This window comes from Bolinopsis microptera, chromosome 6 (genome assembly GCF_026151205.1).
Source record: "Bolinopsis microptera isolate Bmic1 chromosome 6, MBARI_Bmic_1.0, whole genome shotgun sequence".
NCBI lineage: Eukaryota > Metazoa > Ctenophora > Tentaculata > Lobata > Bolinopsidae > Bolinopsis > Bolinopsis microptera.
The window spans coordinates 15,323,690-15,341,005 of record NC_087077.1 but is presented as its reverse complement, the minus strand read 5'-3'; positions in this window follow the sequence as shown (position 1 = coordinate 15,341,005).

The following is a 17,316-nucleotide window of genomic DNA, read 5'->3' as shown; positions in this document are numbered from 1 at the left end:
TTTTCTCAAGGACTTTGGAAATTCTAAACGTATAACCGCCGCTCTTATAAAAAAAGGTCTGTTTATGTGTTACTGAGGGTGTAGTTCTTTAGTAAGACCATTATTGAACCTTTATTGAGATTCAGTTATCTGAGAACAGTGACTTGATCTGGTAGAGATCAGGAGACAGTTATTTGAAGACGCCTCTTAATAGAGTGATCGCGTCTATGTGACACGCTTGTTGGCATTGATCGTCAGTACTTGCGAACCATTTGATCCAAGATCCATTAAGCCCACTATAAAGCCAACTCTACAACTCCTTTTAAGACAATCCTAGTACCACTAATAGCTCCAGTGAAGTTGAACCTAACACTTAACAGCCTCCCTCAGTCCATGTGCTTGGCAGCTGTTCCCTTCCTTACTCAGAAGTCTAAAACTAAGCTCTACTTCCTGAACCACACCTTCACAAAGAAATACGATCAGAAAACATCCACTATATGGAGATGCTCTTCGAGGAAGTGTAAAGGCTCAATCAAAACTACCCCCTCAACGTACGAAGTTATAGACGTGACTCCTCATACCTGCAGCCCTTTAACAGATTACGAATACAACATCCTTCTTTCGGAGAACGATATCGTTGATGACACTTCCTCCTCCTCATCTCCAAGATTACAATCCTGAATTACCTGAAAGCCACCTCGGATACATTGATGCAAACAACCTCTACGGATGGGCAATGTGTCATAAACTTCCTACTTCGAAGTTCAAGTGGCAGGATACACTTCTCACGGTCAGCAACAGTATGGCCTGGAACCCCGACAACGATAAGGGATATCCAAATTTGACAAACGACATGACATGACCCGTGACAATTTGACTCCCCAACAATTACGTACTGCACTCAAATCATAAAATCTAAGAAATCTGAATTATAATTTCTCCCAGCCGATAAGGGCAACGCCACTGTGGTGTTAACCCACGAACAATACATAAATAAAGTTAACAATCACTTGACCTCAGGTAGCTACACCCTTTTGAACAAAGACCCCACAAAATCCGTCACCTCCAAACTGCACAAAGTCCTCAAGAAACTTCACAACGACAAAAAAGATCACCACAGACCAACTCAACAAGATGCGGAACCTTCACCCTAGATGGCCTCATCTCTACGGACAACCCAAGATCCATAAACCTGGTGCACCCATCCGTCCCGTAGTTAGTTTTTACAACACTCCCCTTCAAGCGCTCCACAAAGTCCTTGCCACAGTCCTCAAACCCTAGCTCAGAATCCCCTACGCCTTAAAGACTCCTCAGACTTCAAGCACTGATTCGACTCCTCCCTCAACCCCCCATACTCCTATCATTCCTCTCTAGACGTTAAGAGCCTCTACACCTCCTGTGACATGCGCCTGGCCCTTACTTACTTTTGCTTTGGGCGATTCTCGATCGAAATCTCCTCCACTCTACGTCTCCAGATGGTTCTGTCGCACATAACTGTTCGGAGATCTTCTGCCCGCAACCATGTGTCGCTGGCTACGGTGTCAAGAAAACCATTGGCAGAACACCATTTCTTCCACAAGGGATTTACAAACTAAAGTAGCAGTGGGAAAGAAACTAGCACGAGCGGAGAAATCTCTCAAGTTTTCCCTTTCACCCACTACACCTCAAGCTTCCTCGTCACTCACTCTGGACCCCTCTCCCGACGGTGACTCGAAGAACTCGATATCCTCTACGGAGGAGTACACGCCTAAACGCTTCTGCTCTCGCCCTTCTGGATTTGGAACTACAGTCGACATCTCCAAGGACTGTTTAAAGAAGCTGGGCCCTGTTGCTGACCGGCTAAATCTCTCTAACTCTCAGATGACAGGTATATTTGCAGCCATCTCTAATCACAGGGGTGGGGACATTAACAACATGTCTTTTCAGTAAATCAACAGCAAGACAACATCATGCTACTGCGAGGAAGGAGGTTGCTGCTACGATCAAGGAGAACTTCACCTGTGACGTCGGTCAGATAAACTTCGACGGGAAGCTCCTACCCAACTTTTACGGTTTGGGAAGGTGAACAGACAAGCTGATGTCCTGATTCAGCATCCGGAGAACAAGATCCTCAGCATAACTAGGACTGAATCCTCAACTGGGAAGGTGGAAGCAGAGACGGTCAAAGCAGTCCTGGATTGTTTTAATGAACACCCGGAATCCATGAGGCTTATGAATTTTAAAGTTGCGTTTGTCAAGAAATGTCCAGCAATGGACCTTGATAGAGTGGAGCACCGTTTAATTTTTATGTTCAGAACTAAGAATTATGAGGACTACCAGATCCTGGTGGAACCTAAGCGATCCATGATATCACGACAGTCCCTACAGTATGGTATCGGATGCTACTCGTAAAGCAATGAATAGAAGAGGGTTTTGCTTTGCTGCTCCTCAAAAAAAGCTTGCACCTAATTTGTTTCCAAAGTTAAAGCATAAGATTCACATTGTCGCTTTACATTGTCTATTGTTGGTGCCTGCGATAAGATTCATAGGGTACGAGAGTTTGAACAGACGGATTGGTTAAAGAAATATATTGATTTTAACACCGCTAAACGATAGGCTGCTACTTCACAGTTCGGAAAAGACTTCTACAAACTACTCAACAACTCGTTCTTCGGCAAGAGTATGGAATATTTCATTCGAGCGAATACCAACCATGGCCTATCGGGCGCCTTGCCATGGCCAATACTACGACACATTTGTTTGACCGTTTTTAGTTATTTTATCGGTCAATTACAACTTGAAGGTACGTGACACGATAAACTTTTGGACTGATTTTACTTGTATATTATAAATAAGAATGCATCGATTGTCACACAATATAAATGTATCATAAATTGGTCATTCGAGCGAATACCATGGCCTAACGGGCGCCTATCGGGCGCCTATCCAACTCCACCTAATGACCTACCATCCTTCATGAATCCGAATTCTGACAGAACTCTATCCAGAGGAGCAGGTCCTGCCCTGTCGCGAAGGACGCCTAATCCTCCTACCTATCAACGGTCAAGAAGTCCTCTCCACGGACCTCCTGCCAGCACTCCTCGACGCTCAAGAAGTCCTCTCCACGGACCTCCTGCCAGCACTCCTCGACGGGGTCACGCCCCCTACAGCCGGACGTCCCTTCCGGATTCCTGCCTCGCACTCTACGGACAAATAAGGGAAGCTGTACTGGACAGAAGACACCCTAGAACGGTGAAGGAAGCCTACACCTTTCTGATGGTTGCTAACAGAACATGGAGACGAAAGCAGAAGATAGCAGAGCTGATGATACTGGACCGTTCCAGATTTGACGAGGTGGTGGCTGGGCTGATGGGAGACGATCAAGCCGTGCGACTGAATCAGGAATCCCTATTCGAGCGATGTAAAGCGGAACTGAAAAAGCCTCTGGGTCACTCTTCTCAGCTGCATCCAACGACCTAAAGCTCAATGAAACAAGAAATTCAATGAAACAAGAAATTTAATTTTAGCACATTTTACAGAATAAAAAGATGTAAAACAATTCATAAAATATAATGCCCATTTGGTGTATGACTTTTTGTCCTTGACTGCTAGTTTGGTTTTGGAAGGACAGGTAACTAACGGGGCAAGGAATGCGCGTGCCTGAAAGCTTTTGCACACACCGAAACGCTAGTTCAGTTAGGTTTTTAGAGACAAGGCTCATATTAGGACTAGAAGAAATTTGTTAGTAGACATTAGGGGTTCTGTTTATAGTTGTTACTATAGGTTGCAGTCTTGTTGTGACAAAAAGCTGCACAGAAGAATCCAGAAGTTCTCGAAGGTCAACAAGAAGGTATCCTGTTCCACAGGTACCTGACTGAAGATCTCGTCCCTCTGGCTGTGTTTGACGAGTCCTTATCTTTGGAGACGATGAAAAACATCGCAAAGAAGATCAGTCAACTGCCTTCAGTCCTCCCTGACATCGGAAAACCAACTCTTCCCGCCCTCGCCAAGGAATCCTCCCTGATAGATTTCGTTGGTCCTCGATCCACCTAGCTCTTCAGTCTACTTGAAGTGCCACACTCATTCTTGGATGCTGAAGATTGGATCTCTACGCCTTCTTACAATCTTTTGAAATAAACTATGACCTTTTATACTCCTCGTCATCACATCATCTTTAAACAGCATCTAGACAGTTAGCACCTTAAACAATGTTTAAGGAAGCATCCTCTCAAGCTGCATAGTTAATTGATCGAATAATTACACAAGATAGATCTTATCGTTTGGCTGGCTAATCAACTGTCTGATTCACCGATCATATTTCAACGTCTGATCTTGTTATCAGATCCATGGATTAATTTTACTCTCATGCAATTATTATATATCATAATCCTAATGCCTCATCTAGTAGACTGATTAGATTATCTCAATGACATTATACAAGTATAAAAGGCATAATGTAATTTAATTAATTATCAGTTTTCGTTCGCAGTGGTATTTCAACTTTCAACATGTTTTGTATACCTTGTTTCGCAGACATTGTGATAGAAGGAAAAGTATTCGCACTGTCACCATACATTCTGTTATACCTGTATACGTCAGAGGATTCGGGATAACTACAACACCTGCCCGATATGCCTATCTACGATGATATGGTTGCAGAAACGTAACGCTATCACCGGAGAAGCGAAAGGTAGAATGAAGCTGATACCTAAAGTAAAGATAAACCCCACCGACGCTCCGGAGGGAGCCTACGCCCTCGACCACATCAATTATCTAAGGAAGAATAGGCTCCGACAAATAAGGCTCCGTAGATTGAAGCAGTGTGAGATTCCACCCCAGGCATCGATCGTCTGACATGTTCCTAATGTAGAGCAGCGAATGCGTGTTATGTGCTATTGATCCAGGAAGTTCCATCCAGCTTTATTATCTATAAACGTTTAAAACATGTCAATATCATGCGATACATGTTATGAGAATATTAGCATTGAAGGAAGGACTTGCCTGAAGTACGGTGTCCATAGATTCTGCTACTCGTGTATAATTCTAAGATTGTGTATGAGGAACAGTTGCCCTATTTGCAAGCGTAGGATCTCTAGCGTGCATATGATTAATCTAGTGACAGGAGAAGATCTTTCCCGTTGTGAATCGGTTTACAACCCTATTACAGACGGTCAGTGTACTCCTCCTATGGAGGATCTAGAAGATTCTTGGTCTCCTATACTGGCAGTAACCCCGACTGTTATAGATGCGGAATTGCAAGCGTAAGTTAATTTGATTTTAAATATGACCTTCTCATTTCACTATGCGATTATAATTAGCCAAGAAGATGTTTATTTTTATTTATTTCATATCTTTTTAGGCTGCTATCTTTGAAAGATGGTTTATATTGGATACAACAGACTTGGATGATGTGGCATCATCCACGATGCAGCTACCGGAGACCGAAGAGGACTTTAGTCCTCTCCTAACCAGTACCATGATCGTGCCTGAGCCAGTCGCTAAAGAGGCTTTAGATCAAGACATGGAAGGATATGAAGCTATGGAAGCACAGTTTCATTTCGGATTCAAAGAGGACTCCTCTAATAAAAGCTTGCCTAGATTTTCAATTGATTTAGCAGTTGTGAGTGTTGATGGCATCAACTTATCATCGAGGTTCATTCTCAAAGAAATGTCAATCAGATTGGAGGACGAGAACTCCTATAGACATTTCGTGTTGAACAAACCCGTGGATCTGGAGATGACAGCCAAGGACAAAAAGACGGAAAGCTTTGCAAAGAGGATTCTAGGAGCAGCTGGTATTAACGACTTTGCAGCTGGTTCCCTAGATTATAACTCCCATATAGGAATCCTTTACTCACTGGCAGATTTTAGAATATAGTTGGGTCCTTCTGCTGATCGGCTGAACCTCACAAACAACCAGCTCACCTGCATGGTCGCGGCCTTCACTAACCACGGCGGAGGGAAGATCGACAATATCTCACTAAGCAAGTCCACAACGAGGCGGAAGAGGAAAGTTGCTAGGAGGGAGATGGCAGCTGACGTTCGGAGAAAATTCACTTGTAATCCAGGCCAAATAAACTTTGATGGGAAGTTGATGGTCGACCTCTATGGCTTCGGGAAGGTTAACCGCCTGGCAATCGTTCTGGTTCAGGAGGACTCCAACAAAATCCTTGCCATCGTGAAGACGGAATCTTCACCCGGGAAAGTAGATACGGTGACGTCTTGCATTCTGGATCCAACATCCTAAGAATGATGCGATCCCTTCATGATTCCTACAAATCCCTCTTCAAGGTTCCCCTGGCCCGCCGAGACACACTTTCCTTCAAAACCAAGGAAGTAGCATTCCTAGCTTCGAACGAGAAGCTCTTCGACATAGTGCCCCGCTCCTTGAAGACTTCCTCCCTGATCGCCCCAGAGGATCAAGACTTCCTCCTCCATCATTGGGTGAAAACCATCAGCTCTACCAGGGACATTACAACGAAAGTTCTGGTAGAGAAAAAACTCGAGCTGGTGGTAGGGTACACTTTTCACCTGACGAGACCTGGTGCAGACCACCACGCCATCAGTCCTCCCTGATATCAGAAAACCTACTCTTCCCGCCCTCGCCAAGGAATCCTCCCTGATAGATTTCGTGGGCCCTCGCTCCACTTTACTCTTCAGTTTACTTGAAGTACCACACTCATTCTTGGATGCTGAAGATTGGATCTCTACGTCTTCCTACAGTAAATCACGTAGTTTACTTCAGAAACTTACTCCTCTGAACGACTCTTCAGAACGGACACTTGCCTTAGCAACAAGACTTAACTCACATATGACGAGAAATAAGTCCTTCCAGGAACTAGTCCAAGCGGTCGAATCTCACCGGAAGAGCTACGGACTAGAAACTGAAGAACTGCAAAAGTGCGGGGGTTGATGAGATAACTAATGAGCAACTTAAGTATGGTGGAAGTGCTCTTGTTGGCCAACTAGAGCTACTGTTTAAAAAGGTATGGGAGGAAGAGGTGATCCCTGAGGATTGGCTTAAAGGTGTTATAGTGGTTATCGGAAAGAAGGGAGACACCTCATACTGCTGCAATAATAGGGGTATAACTCTTAGGGCAACGTCTTCTAAGGTTCTTCAAATGGTTCTTCTTAAGAGGCTGGATGTTGGAATGGAGTGTCTTCTTAGGGAAAATCAGTGTGGGTTCAGACGGAACCGCTCATGTATTGATCAGATTTATTCCATCCGCACCATTATTCACAACTGCATTGAGTTTAACATTCTACTTTATGTTAATTTCATTGATTTTAAGGCAGCGTTTGATTCCATCAGAAGAGAGTTTATTTGGTCAAGCATGAGACACTACGGACTTCCTGAGAAATAATATGTTAGAATCTTTCAGGCATTCTTCAACGGAACCATGAGTGCTGTCAGGGTTAATGGTGAAATGTCTGATTGGTTCTCTGTTAATTCGGGCACTGGACAGGGTGATATCCAAGGCCCTCCTGTATTTAATTTTTGGCTGAACTTTGGAATCTTTTTTGGCCAAGGTTCACAAGGCAATCAGTCATGGTGCTGTACTGCAAAAGGAACTAAAGGGTGCAGATGAAAATGTTATCATGTATAGTGACTACGCTGATGATCTGGCAGTGATGGACAATACTGAAGAGTCCACTGATATTATCCCTTATTACACCTTTTATGCTGGGTTAAAGATCAACGCTAAAAAGACACAATGCATGGCGATCAGCAAGTGTGCGTCCCAGCGACCTTACACCGAAAGAGACAGTATAAAGCTAACAGTGGAGGGAGAACCTGTTGAACAGATCAGCAACATTGTTTATCTTGGTGCCAACATCAGTGGGGATGGTACCATTGACCGAGATCTTTACATCAGGATCTAGCGTGCTAATGGTGCGTTCCATCAGCTTTGGAAGATATGGAACAGTCGAACTATAAGAACGCCCACCAAGATCCGTATCTACAAGGCTGCTGTTATTACCATTCTGTTATATGGAGCTGAAGTCTGGAACACAACAAAGAAGCAGATGAAACGGTCTGTGGTCTTCCATCTGACCTCCCTGAGAAGAATCTTGAAGATAAAGTGGTTCTTCCATGTCTCCAATGAAGAAGTTCTCAGGCGTGCTGGAATTAAGTCTACCGAAACTTTCATCGGTGCGGCAAGACTAAGGTGGTACGGACATGTTGTCAGAATGCCAGAGACGCGGTTTCCCAGTTTCTTACTGGATTGGAAACCAAACTATGGAAAGAGACTGAGAGGACGACCCCGCAAAGGCTGGATGGCCTGTGTACTCGAGGATGCGGCTGAATTTACAGGTGTCGATAACATCAGCAGAGATGCAGTAAAACAGTTAGCTCTAAAGCGAGTGGAATGGAGGAACATGTTACGCCGTAGAAGAGATGTGTGTGATGCAGGCCACTCCAACGACTAGGAGGAGACCTCTTCATGTAGCATGTACAGGGTGAGTTGAAAATAGTGTGTGGAAAGTAAAAATCGATAATTTTTGTATGTATGACGTATCAGTAAGAGATTACTGGACCTCGTTAGTCACGAAGAAATCATCAGACCTTATTAAAAGTGATCGGTGACCCTGTCAGTGACGAGCTATGAAGGAATTATTGGATCTCATCGATGCTGATCCTATCAGTGACGAGTTATGAAGAAATAAGAACCTCATTTAAACTTGTGAAGACTAACACCGTGATCAACCTTTACAAAGAAGCGGACAAGATCTCGTCAGGACCTCAGGAGAGAGAACATTCATTCAGCATTTTAGACCGTCTCATGACTAGAAACGGGTACCAAACACCCAGAAATTATTCCAACATATGTTGTAGTAGTATAAGTAATCGAAATAGGGAGGATAACAGAACAGTGCTTAAGTTAGATTTTATCTCAGACAGTATCGGTATCAGAATTAGGAATCAGAACAATTTACTTACAATTACACCAGCTTTTCAGCTAGCTCAGGTCGCAACCTTAATCTACGCTTGTCCATAATATAGTTTGACCGTCTAGTTTTTGTTTCCATTGCTATTAACTGGATTTGTACCTTTCAGCCTACTTTATTAAGTACGTACCGTACAGCTAATTTAAAGGTACGTACCGTACGAACTTCACACCTTAGTTCACACTCTACTTTCAATCCACGTGGATGGTTACTAGACCGGTTCATTTTACCAAAAGTTGTTCAAATAATTAGAGACCCTATCTTATTAGTTGCTCTATAGGGTCAGGAACAACCAAAAAAAATTTTTTGATTCTAGTGTTTCGGATAATGTCGCCTTGGGCCACGCCCATTTTTATAGCGTTTTTTATACAGGTAAAATAGGGAAAATCGCATTTTTTAACATGATAGCGTCATTTCTGTGCTTTGAGACTTTCTTTTCTAATATAAATGTGATTATGGCATTTCGTTCAAACATATTTTCAAAACTCTGTGACCACGCCCTGGCCGAGGACCACGCCCCTATTTCTTATACACATAAAAACACGAAAATCGCAGATTTTTAAATGATTGGATTGATTTAGAGCTTTGAGACTTTCTACTCGAATATAAATGTGACCCAAGCATTTCGTTTGAACATGGTTTAAAATTTGATAACTTTATAGATCGTCATTGATAGGATCAGTCTTAATGAGATCGAATGATTACTTCATAGCTCGTCACTAACTGGATCAGCATAACATGACTAACGAGGCCCAGAAATGTAAGCCAAAAGATACCGTTGACACCATGGACACCATGAAAGGAGACTCTCCTTTCTTCTTGAGCACAATTTATGTCCTGCTTCGGGAGAGTTAGCTAGAGTTACTGTGAAGAACGATGTCGTGTCCGTTTGGGAGTATGCCGGTTTTGGAGACGTCCTCAAGACACAGAGCAGCATCATGAAGAGAATGATCCAGCCTCTCCACCAGAAGTTTAAATCCCTTTTAGGTACCCCGATTTCACAACAATCTGGTGCCGCCTTCCTAAAGAAGAGAGCAGAGTTCGTCGAATCCCTCCCTAAGCTTTTTGACATCTCAAATAAATCCCTCATCTTCACCTCTAGAGTCCATAAAGATGACAGACAGTTTCTACTCCATCACTGGGATGCGCAGATTTCTTCAACTCGGGACTTCAAAACCAAGGCTGTGGTCGAGAAGAAGCTTGCTCAGGAAGCCAAGTACGAGGAGTACGCAAAGTCCCAGTCCATCACTGAACCTCCTTCTACCCCTACTCCTTCCATTTCTTCTACACCCCAAGCCTCCAGCCCTGACTCCTCCGTAGAGTTCTTACCCAAGAGGCCTCGAAGAGAATCCTGTACTCCCCGATCTACTACCATTACTGTCCCTTCCGACATAATTAAAAAGATTGGACCAGCTGCTGACCGTCTCGGAGCTAGCAACAACACACTCGTCGCTACACTAGCCAAAAAAAAATCACGAGCTGTTGCAGCGAAGTAGATCAAGGATGACTTTGAGTGTGCTGATATTTGTCAAATTAATTTTGATGCTAAATTATTACCAAATTTGGGAGGGTTTGGGAGTGTTAATCGACTTGCCATAGTGGCTGTCCAAGAGGACTGTAATCAGATATTGGCTATTGCAAAGACAGAAAATGGGACTGGGGAGGTAGAGGCCAGGGCAGTTGCGGGAGCTCTTGAAGAGTGGGATCTTACTAATAAAGTTGTTGCTTCAGGTTTTGACACGACGTCCTCTAACACGGGAGTCCACAAGGGAGGTTGTACTATCCTACAGCAGCTGCTTGAACATCAAATCCTATGGTTACCCTGTCGTCATCACATCCTAGAACTCCTACTCAGAGGAGCCTTCCACGAGGTCTTTGGCGGTACGAAGTCTCCTTCCGTAGCCCTATTCAAAGTACTAAAGGATCCCCCTACATGAAATTCTCCAGACCTTACAAATTTTCCTACTCTCCCTCCCATTTTCCTACTCTCCCTTAACGACCTCAAGATGTTCTCATCTCTACAGAGGTTTAGCAAAGTCCCTGGAAGATTATCGAAGAAAATCGTGAAGAAGACGAGCGAAATCATCCAGCGACACACCTGGCATCTCTCAGAAGAGTTGATTCCGATTGCACTCTTCTCAGATAAAGTCCCGGACGAGAAAAAAAAAGTCCTTGCGGCTAAGATAGGAAAACTACCGTCTCAATCTTTACCTATCCAGAAACCGAAACTGCCCACTATCAGTGGGAAGTCTCGTTTTGGTGACTTCGTGGGACCCCGCTCCATCCTCATCTTCCAGCTACTCGGAGAGTCTCACACCTTCCTATCAAAAGATGAGTGGTGGCTTCTACCTCAATACGACGACATGAAGCGGGGTCTCCGGAATCTTGTCCCCCTGAATTGGTTACATCGAACAGACCTGCCCGCTTTGATCAACTCTCCTGGAACCATGAGTATGATTGCTGTCTAGCTGGACTCCCTCGCTCTTCAAACGTTGCAGAACAATGGCATAATGGTTTCTGCAGTCTCGTCCAGTGTACTAATCATACCAAGGACTTACAGACCAAAAGATCACGGAAAGGCTGATTTTATTTATTCTCTCTTAACTTTTAGAATACTACCAAAGCAAATAATTTCATTTAAGTAAAATATATGAATGTTATAGAAATATAGTACAATCGGAAATATAACTAAATACCAATATCATAAAATCCCAATATCAATAATCAAATGTCGAATTCATAGTGTAGCAGAAACAGCAGAAAGATAATCAATGACTTCGTGCTCCTGGTTATCGTAGGCTTGCATAAGGGATTCCAGAAGGGAGTCGTACCTTATCCACTTAGCAGCTCTCTGGGGTGGAGGTCTTCTCAAGGGGTCGTTCACATATTACTTAATCAGCCGAGGGGGGGGGGGGTGTCAAATGCTTACGGTTGATTACGTAATCGAAATTTTAATTTTTTACCGATTTTCGAAATACCAATTGGACAATTTTCGTTAATTATGTAATCAAAATTTTCGTTTAGTAAATGCTTTGCGATTATTTCATTCATTAATCCGTGGGGGGGGGGTGTCTAATCTTGATTACGTAATATAGGAGGGGGTTGGGTCTTGATTACGGGAGGGGGGGAGAGGGGGGTCAAACCTTGATAACGTAATATAGGGGGGGGGGGGGGGGGTTCGGTCTTGATTACGGTTGATTACGGAGGGGGGGGGGGTAAGAATTGCCAAAATATTGATTACGTAATATGTGAACGACCCCTAACTGTCATAGAAATATCGTACAATCGAAAATATAACTAAACTATAAGTGTAATGTATTGGAATTAGGTTAATTTTTAATTTTAATTAAATTAAAAATTACGTATACATTGTTTGTCACTTAAAGTTAATATAACACCAGAAGATTGTTAACATTAGTCATTTTTTGCCCCAAGTGTACTGCCCTAAGTAAATTTTTGCCCCAGCTGTGCCCCAAGTGTGCCCCAAGTGTGTTTAGTTTACTCCAAGTCGTTTTTTTGCCCCAAGTGTGCCCCAGGAAATTCAATTTTATATATACCCCAATTTTATACCCCAAGTGTGCCCGGCCCAAGTGTGACTAGCTAGATTACCAAATTGCCTGTTAGGCAATCTAACCAGGTACTTTCGTTTTGGATCCAAACAAGGAGGTGGAGGAGCCCTTGTTTCGCAGCACCGGAAACTTGTAAGTTTTCCATCATCGATTAAACAATTATCAACGTGAAGTCAATTAAATCAAGATAATCTTTTAAATGTGATTATAGTTCAGCGAGTGTACTAAACAATTTTAGTATTGTAAATAACTGTGTTTGAGAAATTGTTGGAAAATTATTTCAAATAATTGCTCATGTTTGCTCAGTTTTTCCCTTTCAGCTGCTGACACATTGGAGGCTATGATACAGCACTGCGAGGAGCATGGTATCGACACCACGCCACTTACATCTTGTGGCTGTCCACTGGCACTATTACAAACACAGGATGCCTCAATGGTATTATAGCCCTACTTGAGAGGAAACTCGGACGGGAGCTGCAAAGATTCATTTGCTGCCTAAACCTTTGCAACTCCCGTTTGCTGCCTAGGATAGGATAGAGCTTCTGCATTTAGACATTTATTCATTCAATTGGATGTATGGAGTGATTTCTCACACTTCTAGTTTCTGGCCCCAACTCATTCACCGACGTTATAGGAACTCTCCTCAGGACAACAGTTCGATCAACAAGGAAATTCCGTCCTCTCCGCAGGGACACGCATTCAAACCCCTGGATAAGGACAACGTGAAGAGGCTGGGTTGGGATTAGCGAGCCCTTTACTAGACTGTCTTGCTGTTGCTGTCACCAGTGGTACGGTGAGTGTCCTTCAATTGGAGTATTACCTCTGACCTCGACATTTTTGTTTTACTTATTCGCATTAAGGGGGGGGGGGGTTCACCCTGATTTTTTTGTGAAACTTGGTTTCGAGATAGCAGTTGACCAACAAACTAGGACCACTGACCAAACTTTTCAGTGACCAAACTTTTGAGGGGGTCCCGGACCCCAACCGCCAAACGGTGCCCGCGGGGCAGCCACGCCCATATTTGGTCCAAATTAGGCCCAATTTAGCCAAATACCCTGAATATGCCCAAAATCCAGATTTTAGGTGCTCTACTTGTAGCTAGTGGTCCCCTGAACTCGTATATGAATTTTCATCAAGGTTGGACAAAAAATGACTGAGTTATGAGCAAAAAACCATATGACCATATTTGGGCATACGCACCAAATTTGATCGAATTTGGCCCATAAATTGGTCAAATATCCATATTTTTGAATGAAACCAACTTTATATGAAAGGTAAGCCTATACTACACATTATCTATGATTATCAGCTCAGTATCTACCTAACTGTTGTGGATTCTGTGTTCAAATAATCGCAAAAAAAGAACAAAATTGCCCATATCTCAGTTCGCGATATTTGCAAAACTGATTTCGTTCAAAACAATAGAACTCAATAGGGTTTCAATATTTTTACATGAAATTTTCAGAATCAACGTAGAATCGCATTTCGACCTTAAGTTTTGTATTGGAATTTTGAGTTAGGCCTTTAAAAAAATTTCGCGGCCAAATTCTGAATTTCGCACTGCAAATTTTTTGGTTTCATTCAAAAATATTGATATTTGACCAATTTATGGGCCAAATTCGATCAAATTTGGTGCGTATGCCCAAATATGGTCATATGGTTTTTTGCTCATAACTCAGTCATTTTTTGTCCAACCTTGATGAAAATTCATATACGAGTTCAGGGGACCACTAGCTACAAGTAGAGCACCTAAAATCTGGATTTTGGGCATATTCAGGGTATTTGGCTAAATTGGGCCTAATTTGGACCAAATATGGGCGTGGCTGCCCCGCGGGCACCGTTTGGCGGTTGGGGTCCGGGACCCCCTCAAAAGTTTGGTCACTGGTCCTAGTTTGTTGGTCAACTACTATCTCGAAACCAAGTTTCACAAAAAAATCAGGGTGAACCGTTTGGCGGTTGGGGTCCGGGACCCCCTCAAAAGTTTGGTCACTGGTCCTAGTTTGTTGGTCAACTACTATCTCGAAACCAAGTTTCACAAAAAAATCAGGGTGAACCCCCCCCCCCCCCCCCCCCCCCCTTAACCCATTAAGAATTGTATTTGTGGATTAATTTACATTTACATACGGTACACATCAATATTAATACCAATACCTTACAATCTCCACTTTTTAAATTCAACTTATAACAATTTTAGGGGTAATGAGTCCGGAACTGGCAAAAGCACGAATTGATCCGCTCAGCCACGCAAGGTGGATAACTATGCGTTCTAGGGTCCTACGACTGTACATGTCTGCAAATGCCCCGCCATGAAGCATGTACCCTAAACTTCGGAAATTATTTTGTTATTTATAAGTATAGAAGCTCAGTTGTTTATAATTATGGTGCAGTTACTGTTAGTGTTAACTTGTTCGATGAAATGACAATGGTTAAGAAAAAGGGTAAAGTTTACCGGAAAATTTGTTTAGTAGTTAAAGTTTTAGGAAATTATTTTTATTTTGCACACCCCATAAAATTCTAATTGCCATGTTATCTGACGATTGTTTTAATTTTAGGTAAGAGGCTATATAGATAATATTTCTGAGCTTAGAGTAAGAAATGTTTTGTCTTTCAGCTATTTTTGCCTAGGTTCATGAATGTTAAGTTAAGGCCACTACTAGTATATTCAGAGTTCATAGAGCAAGCTAGATGGTACTGGTAGTTGGGTATTATTTAAATTGTTGTGTACGTGCCGGTAAATGATCCGCCCAGTTTAAATTAGATTCATCTAGATTTGTTATCATTCACTTCTTCGCCGAACCATTTACTTTATTAATATTCTTGTATGATTGATAGTATGATTTCACTGCAATTAAAAATTTCAATTTGTTATCACAGTGCTGGCAAGCACGACCGTTGCATTTATTGTGGGTATACTATGTACCCCATTTATTATTATACCCCCTTTACTATAATTATACCCCCTTTGGTACACGTTACAAGCTTCTTTCGTGCACGCGAAGCGTGCACTCCGGCCGGAGGCGGCGGCCGAAGGCCGCCGCCTCCGCAGGAGTTTTTCAGGCATTAAGAAGTCGTTCAGCAGATTTATTTTTAGTTCAAAACATTCTAATTTGATGTCATAGATGACAGGAATAAAAAATAGTTATGTTGAGATTTTTAAGAAATTTGCATAAAATACTCGCCAGCACTGTTATACGAAATTCGGTAAAAAAACCCAAAATCGCCATATTCAGGTGCCTTAAAAACCATATTAAAATTGAGTTAGAGATCTGAAATTTTCAGGGCGTCTAGACGTTGACCAAATCGACTGCAAAAAAGGTTTCAGGCTTCAGGAGCATCGGGAAGTGGGTTTTCTAGAACCCCTGTTTTACGACAGATTGTCGTGATACATATTCAGGGATAGACGCTTTGACAGTCAAATATAGTCAATTGTATCCTAAATTTAGGTGTCCATAGATTCAAAAGTATAAAAGATACAGCCATTTCCGACCACAGGTCTTTAAAATAATTGTTTACACTTTAGTTTACATTGTATAAAAAAATTATTTGACGTCATAAACACCCCTTGATGACGTCATCAAGTTAACCGTTTTTAAAACTTGATTTTCGACAAAGTAATAACTTCTAAAATTGATTTAACACTATTTAAAAGTAATTTTTTTCAACATCTGAGGAAATTTTCATCTTAGATAATTGTTCAAGCATTCTGAAAATCTACCGAAAGTTTTCTTATCTTACTCCTTCATAAAGATATTTGCCTTTGAAGTTAGTGCTTTTTTGAAAAATTATTTTTTTAAAACGTCAATTTTGCGATTTAGTATTCTCTGGTGTTGGGCTATCCCTTGGGTTGTGGAGCTCAGTTCTGCTTCCTATAGGTATAAATTGTGCATTAGGCTAGTTTTAAAGTTGAAAATCAAAAAGTTGCACACGTGGCAGGGACAAAAGGATTTCGCGATTATTTTGGCCAAATTTCGCGGTACCGCGAAATTTAACAGGCTATACATTAAACTACACATAAAATTTGTCGCGGAGAATGGGAAATTTCGCGATTTCGTACATGCCGCGAAATCCTTTTGTCCCTGACACGTGGGGACACGCCCAAATTGATTAAAAATTGCTAAAATCACTGAAAATTGGTGTTTTCACGATTTTTATCAACTTTGGAGTCCCGTTGTGATCCAAGTTCTATTTGAAATCTTTTGAAACTTTGCACGCTTATCAAACTATATATAAAATACCGCTATGCAAAAATTTACGGCGATTCAGTATTGGATGCGCACGTAACGTCCGCTCAAAGTTTGCACGTGCGAACGGTGAGAATTATGCTCATTCGTGATTTCGAACAAATTCTGCTTTACCACGACAGTTCAATGTCATTATAAATGAAGTTAATGGCAAATTGAATGATTATAATGTTTTATGTTCAGTCAGTGATAGACCGATATGCTTACTTAAACACAAGGAAATGTTTTTAAAGTAAAAATTTCGAAATCGTTGAAACTTCCTCCTTATTAATGAAGACATCAGTTTATATTTCGATTTTATAAAGTATCCTGATATGACATTATAATCAAAAAGAGATGATATTTTACCAAAACCGATAATCATGGGTAGAGTGGACCGCTGCCAGTGTCTCTCTTTCCCAAACAAAAGGAAATGATATTAATTTGATTGACCGTTCTCAAATGCAAAATGATACCGAGAATGAAATCGGTCGCTCGCTTTTCCATTAATTTACAATTGTAATAGATTAAGAAGAACTACCCGAAGGCAGCTGTACTCAGCAATAAAGATTCAATAAACTTCAGCTAATTTACTAACTACCAGTACCACCCTTATC